The sequence below is a fragment of the Penaeus chinensis genome, chromosome 29, assembly GCF_019202785.1.
Source record: "Penaeus chinensis breed Huanghai No. 1 chromosome 29, ASM1920278v2, whole genome shotgun sequence".
In the NCBI taxonomy this organism is placed as follows: domain Eukaryota; kingdom Metazoa; phylum Arthropoda; class Malacostraca; order Decapoda; family Penaeidae; genus Penaeus; species Penaeus chinensis.
In genome coordinates this window covers 32,928,066-32,935,565 of record NC_061847.1, presented here as the reverse complement: position 1 = coordinate 32,935,565, position 7,500 = coordinate 32,928,066, and the positions used below count along the sequence as shown (strand labels likewise).

The 7,500-nt window shown below is 49.3% G+C and overlaps 1 protein-coding gene across 1 annotated transcript in view; it reads left to right on the top strand.

Moving 5' to 3' along the window:
* Positions 1-7,500, top strand: part of LOC125040569 (PR domain zinc finger protein 1-like) — a 35,050-nt gene that overhangs the window by 13,498 nt on the left and 14,052 nt on the right. The window lies entirely within an intron of this gene.

The following is a 7,500-nucleotide window of genomic DNA, read 5'->3' as shown; positions in this document are numbered from 1 at the left end:
GGGGAGGGTGTGGTCGGGAGTGGCCGGGCTGGAACAAGTGGTCTGATGGGCGTGGGCATCGGTGACCTTGTTACACGAGGAAGGTCGCTTGGAACTTTTTGTGCCTGGCATCTTAAACCGACCTAGAGATTGTTATGGCAACGCGTGGCTTTGTTTGTTTTTTTGGGCGTGTCCGTTGGGCTGCGCTTAGGTTTGTGTGTGTGATGTAAATAGCAACACATTCGTGAGAGCGAAAACTGCGTGCAAGCGTTTGAACACGTGGTCAGTCATAAAAGACACAACGCCAGCAGTAAAATGGAACATAGAAAATCACAGCTTTACTTAATACCGGAAGCATTAGTCGACGCAGCGTACGCACACTGCATAACGATCGCCGGCGTCACGTGGGATTCCCTTCCCGCCGACACTGATGGGCCACACACTCACGCGCGTGCAGATCTGTTCGAACGCACACACTCACATTCCTGGACAAGCACACGAAGATACAGGACCACCCGCACAGGGCCCTAAATTATTTAAATAGCATGAAATACTTCGTATGTTTCCGTAGTTGCTCTGCGCGTGGCTTCCTGCACGACAAGAAGCAGGTGGCGCGGCAGCGCAGAACGGGAAGAGTTGCTGGAAGTCTACGAGAAGAACCAAGCCAAGGTTTTTGCCGCGAGTGAAGCCTCGCCGATGCCACGTCTCCGGAGTCTCAGCTGCGGCCGTGACGCTGCGGGAGTTTGGTCAGCGAATCCTCGACACGGAGGGAAGACTCGAAGGTCCGAGGAGTTAGCTCGACATGAGCTTAGCTCCGGAATGCGTCCCAAGGTCGCTCGGTGGACGCACTCGAAATACCTGGCAAACAGCGCGTTAGAATCTTCGTGCCGAGTGCAAGCGAGCTGCGTCGGGAGGACCGGCGTCCCGGAGGGACATTCGCCCGCGCAGGGCCTCTCGGGTGTAGAAGTTCTTCTACGGAAGGGGAAAGAAGGGCTGGCCCTTGTCCCTCCAGCCAGGGCATGGCGACGGCCCTGAGAGGCGATAACGTGGGAGTGTGAATGATGCGCGGTTCAAGGTGACCTTCAGGGCGCCCGGGGCGACGGGGGACCTTGTTCCTTCGGTGCTCGCGTGGAAGGACAACGGCGGCGGCGGCGGCGGCATCTTCGTGTAGCTTGAGGATGACCGTAGAGACCGTGGTCGAAGTCACGGTGCAAGTAGGATGTTTAAGTAATATTTTATTGGTTCCTTTGACGATGAAAGTGGTCGTCTCGTGTGCTTGCCATGCCGGCGGGACAACAACACAAGATTCTGTTCCCCTACACTTGTACTGTTCTCCTTGATGGCATCAGAACATCACATCCGAACGCCTGGATGTGAAGGAACCGCAATAATGCAAAGATACCCCCCCCCCCCTCACGAGGGGTGCTAGTAATTGCGCCACCAAGACAAGTTGCACAATCAATGCCCATCCACAATTAAACAAGAATAGTCGCGCAGAATCCGCCAGTGTCGCGTAGCATTAAAACCTTGCCAAGTAAAGCGAACATGAGCGTCACCCTAATACCTAACTTCCTCGAGGTGTTTCAAGGGTAAATGCTACGGGTATCACACTCACCCTTGGGCGAAGGCGCTCGAAGGAACATTTCTGAATGCGCTCCATCTGCACCCGGGGCTTACGTAAGCGCGCGAGAGTTGCTTATTGAGCGTTGAAGAGAGATGTAGGAGCCTCGCCTTAAGACGTTGTGATTCGGTACCTGAGAAGCCACAGAGGGATGCCAGCGCCGCCGCGGGAGGGTGGGTGCGCTCCTCATTTCTTACCGGATCATTTCAGGTGTCTTTTTTAACGGAAATCGCAAGCCCTCGATCTTTCCTGATGGGCCTTGGGGGTAAAAGGAGAGCGCAAAGGCTCGATTGCTAGGGTGACACGTGAGCTTATAATTCCGCACTGACGACCGTAACGACCTCCAGGTAGTCACCGCTGGCTGCGAAATAACGCCATGCCTCGTGGAGACGATGCAGGGACGATGACGGTTTGGCTTCCCCTTCCACCGGAGGGGCTGCCGCTTGCTAACGCGAGCGTCCCTCGGGAGGAGGTCGTTCCGAGGGCCCGCGGCCGCCGCATCATGCTTGCGCGCCGGCCTGTCCTTCAAGAGGCTTCGGCGGACAGACGTAAGAGACGGCAAGCATGTCTGCAAAAAACAACGGCCAGAATGAATCGCAAGGTCGTGCTATACCCTTCTCCGCGCCGCAAGACACGTCGGTTGCTTCTCCGGCGTTCGAGATTCGAAGCCTCGACTACAGCAAGCACATTGACGCTCCCGCGGGCTTGCGCTTCATTCTCACGCACTCGCCTCCTTAGCCTCCTTCCATAAACGCTTTCGTGCACAGCGACATACGCACGAACACACGTTAACACACATACATGCATGCACACACGGAGCTAGACCAGACAGGCAAGCACACTTCTACCGTTAATACGAGCGAGCCCTTCCCGCAGCCCCGACTCCGCCCTTGGTTAAAAAGTGAAACGAAATTCAACTCCTGCGCCGCGAACACCGAGCTTGAGGCCCTGCCGCGCTCCTTGTGCCGTAGGGCCTCGCCAGCAGGGGGAGAGGAGGAGGAGGAAGAAAAGGAGAAGGAGGAGGAGAAGAAGAAGAAGAAGAAGAAGAAGAAGAAGAAGAAGAAGAAGAAGAAGAAGAAGAAGAAGAAGAAGAAGAAGAAGAAGAAGAAGAAGAAGAAGAGGAGGAGGAGGAGGGGGAGGAGGAGCAGGTAGAAAAGGAAGAAGAAGAGGAGGAGGAGTAGTAGGAGGAGGAGGGGGATAAGGAAAAGGAAACCCGGGCGTCCTACAATACAACCTGGCACAGGGACCGCTACCCGTGGTGGCTCTGATGTGCCAGATAGAAAGAGGGGAGGGCAGTTCAGGCCTTCCCACGGAGGGACGGTCCCTCCTGCGTCCAAGGGCGACGAGAACACGGATCGAGGTTGATTATGAGGAGCAAGTTGGCGCACCCGTGTGTGTGTGTGTGTGTGTGTGTGTGTGTGTGTGTGTGTGTGTGTGTGTGTGTGTGTGTGTGTGTGTGTGCGTTTGTGTGTGTGTGTGTGTGAGAGAGAGAGAGAGAGTAAGGGAAAAGATATCAACGTGAATATTTTGGTAAAATAGATAGAAATGACCAAAGGTGTCTTATTCAAACTTCTATGTTAATGCTAGAATGCCACAGACAAGATGCCAAAACACGAAGCAACACGCATGGGCAATACGGGTCTTCATTTAACTCTTCACCTTTAGCTCAGACTTCAGAAGCTCATCTCAAGCCACGTGGGAACTACTCCCTCTCTCTGTTTATCCCCTCTCCGAACTCTTCCTTTACCGCCCCTTTTCATTTTCTCGTCTTAATCCTCTTCTTCCTCTTTTTCTCTTCCTTTCACCCCCTCCCCTTATTTCCCCCCCCCCCCCTCTCTCCACCCACTCCCTTACTGCCTATCTCATCCTCGCCTCCTACCCCCCCCCCTCTCTCTCTCTTTCTCTTTCTCTCTCTCTCTCTCTCTCTCTCTCTCTCTCTCTCTCTCTCTCTCTCTCTCTCTCTCTCTCTCTCTCTCTCTCTCTCTCTCTCTCTCCCTCTCCCTCTCCCTCTCCCTCTCCCTCTCCTTCTTCTCTTCTCCTCCTCTCCCTCTTTCTCCCTTCCCTCCTCCTCCCTTCAGCCACCTCACAGGAAAAGAAAATGAAAATCGTCTTCTCTCCCTCGATTCGCCTCCGACGGTCTGCTACGAACCCTTGGTAGTCGGCAAGGTCACGGCTCCCATTTTTTCTCCTCTTTTTCTCTATCGCATGCTGGATTTGTCAGGAGGCGAAGCCTTGAACTTTACGTCCGCGTCCCACTATCAAAAAATGGATGTTCTCTCTCTCTCTCTCTCTCTCTCTCTCTCTCTCTCTCTCTCTCTCTCTCTCTCTCTCTCTCTCTCTCTCTCTCTCTCTCTCTCTCTCTCTCTCTCTCTCTCTCTCTCTCTCTCTCTCTCTCTCTCTCTCTCTCTCTCTCTCTCTCTCTCTCTCTCTGTCTCTCTCTCTCTCTCTCTCTCTCTCTCTCTCTCTCTCTGTCTTCTCTCTCTCTCTCTCTCTCTCTCTCTCTCTCTCTCTCTGTCTTTCTCTCTCTCTCTCTCTCTCTCTCTCTCTCTCTCTCTCTCTCTCTCTCTCTCTCTCTCTCTCTCTCTCTCTCTCTCTCTCTCTCTCGCTCCTTCGCAGTTACCATATCCCCCTCCCTCCCTCGGCCGCAGTGGCTCTGCCCAGATCTGCCTTAGAATCAATGGCCGAAGGAATTCCTCCAAAAGATCGCCTACAGAGCCAATTTATATGGTCGAAAATCCTATCAATTTACCTCTTGACAGCCGCCTTAACATCTTCCCAAGGATAAAGTGATCTCAGTAAGGGCATACCTGCATTGAGGACAATACCGACCGGGCGCAGGTACACAGCTCGCCCGTGTTGCAAACTTTGCCTGCGAGTACAAAGGGCACTGCAGCCATCCCTGCCCATGAGTGAGTCGGCAATGCATCTGCCTATTGACTGCCCGGCCAGGCCTTTGCCGCGCGCCGGGAATGAATGAACCGCGAAGAAACCAATGCAGCGCCCATTGTCACGCTGCCGGAGATTCTGCTCACTGAATAGTGCGGAGGGAAAGGGGGGGGGGACGGAAGGCCAGGGGCAAGGGGGGCAGCGAGAGGGAAGGTAGAGGGGGTGACAGTCTCTTCTCTGCTGTTACGCATATGAGCTGTCCTTTGATATCGTGGAACTCTAGAACGTACATAGATTCAAAGTCATACATATGCGCACGAATACGTGCATACACACACGTCCTTACATACATACATACATACATACACACACACACACACACACACACACACATACATACATACATACATACATGCATACATACATACATACATACATACATACATACATACATACATGCATACATACATACATGCATACATACATACATACATACATACATACATACATACATACATACATACATACATACAAATACACTAGAACGTACATAGATTCAAAGTCATACATATGCGCACGAATACGTGCATACACACACGTCCTTACATACATACATACATACATACACACACACACACACACACACACACACACATACATACATACATACATACATGCATACATACATACATACATACATACATACATACATACATACATACATACATACATACATACAAATACACACACACATACACATACATGCATATCCTACAGACAGAAAGACATAAAAACATGCATACATGCATGCATACATGCATAGGCTACAGACAGACAGACAGACAGACATAAAAACATACATACATACATACGTGAATATACGTACATACATAGATACAATGGTACATATACAACTGCATACATACATATATGCATATATGTATACATAAATAGATATATCCTGCATGCTTCATACACGCTCTCTCTCTCTCTCTCTCTCTCTCTCTCTCTCTCTCTCTATATATATATATATATATATATATATATATATATATACATACATACATACATACCTATATATACATATATACATACATATATACATACATATACACACACACATATATACATATACATATATATATGCATATATAAATACGTATATATATACATATATATACATATATATATATATATATATATATATATATATATATATAGACACACACTTGTCCATGAATTGGCCTATTTAATCTGTTAATCGGACCTACGGTAGTGTGCACATGTACCCCCCCCCCCCCCTGCATTCGTTCCGAAGCTTCACATTTCCCCGATGCCTACCAATAGGGACCCCCCCCCCCCCAGGTGGGCTCCCAAACATGGCGGAAAGGACACCCGGCAGGGGCGTCGCGGTGTCCTTGGCGTGGATGCTCCAGTTCGTCCCCGGGCACAGCCTCGGCAGCGCAAGGGAATATGAGCCTTTTTCTCCCATGCCCCAAGGACTAGCAGAAGCGTCCACGTCTTCGCTTCCCTTTTTTACAGCTGGTATTTTTTGCACATAGATTGTCCACATCAGTCCTTTTCTCCTTTAGTGTTTCTTGCTGATGATGAGTTGGATCCCAATGCCGATCGAAAGGGCGAAATGAGCTTTATCTCCCTGTGCGTAGGGGCTAGTCTGGCGCCCCCTAGAGGTGTCTTGAGAGGCGATAATCGTCTGCTCTCTTTACTCCAGGGTCGGGATGAGATCCTCGGCGCAAAAAGTGGGTTTGTGAACAATGGATTATGATAACTCGCGCTCACTAACTAGTTCATGTACGTATATCAATAAATGAGTAAAGATAATCCAGCACGCAAAATATTGGTGAATTCAAGCCTGTTTTTGTCACGTTTCTCCTCTCCGTCTCCAAATATCCGATATTCTTACATGTGACGCAGTGTTACATCTGGTGACTCATCTCCCTAGACATTCTATGCACTTGTAATGATTCCCTTAAATGCAAAATCTTTCTATTCATGCCACAAATCCTTCAATTCAAAGCCGATATTTGCAAGCAGTTTTAAGGAAAAGCCTGCGCACTTCTATGTTGTGGTGGATTGCATCATCGGTGCATACAATTATAGCCTTCAGAGTCTCACTTGAGCTTCTCCTTGAGGCGCCTCTTGCACAATTATGAATGAAGGCGAGGCGGTGGCAGGGCGCGGGACAGCCATATCCTGCGCCCGGGCAACTCAAGTAAAACGCTTTACATCATTCTTACACAAACTTACGTTTTATTAGGCTCTTTGCCCTTTTTAATAGCTTCTTCAGGAGGAAAGACTCGTAGAAATATTGCCTTCCTTTATTTAAACGGACCCGTGATTCGAATGATAGAGAAAGGTTTTTTTTTTATCTGAGCGTTGAATGATAACTGAATGTTTGTGGGTGTGAAGGTCACAGATGCCCTCGGGCGCTAGCGCTGCCTGGCCTTGATCTTGAGCCACTCAAACGGGGATAAGATGTCCCTCTGATGTTCACCCTCCGCCTGTTTCGCTGTTACTTCTGTGCCGTTGCTGTCGTTCTCTGCAATTAATTTATTTTGCTGTCGGTGTTCTTACAATTTTCAATGTTTGGCATCATCGCCTGATGTCAAGCCAGTATTGTTGCAGAGGAGAACTGAACAATCCTTTGATAAGTGTCCATGAATTTCCCTGTCAGGACGGAGCAGGAATGCTGCGATCACGTGCCGCTCTCGCTTCAGAAAAAGAGAAACAGAGACGATAAAAGCCCCAGCGATAGATATGTTCTGTCATCTTTCGCGATAACTTTCGTATCAGAGCAGCTATCAGTTAATCGGTCATTACCCCGGGTTCTGAGGGTTGGCTGGCGTTGCGATAAAAAAAAAATGGAAAGTTGGTGTTTATATCTTATGCAAATGTGATTATGTGGTTCTATGTGATACGAGTAGATGTCGCCGCTACAGCGCTTAATCTCTCTCTCTCTCTCTCTCTCTCTCTCTCTCTCTCTCTCTCTCTCT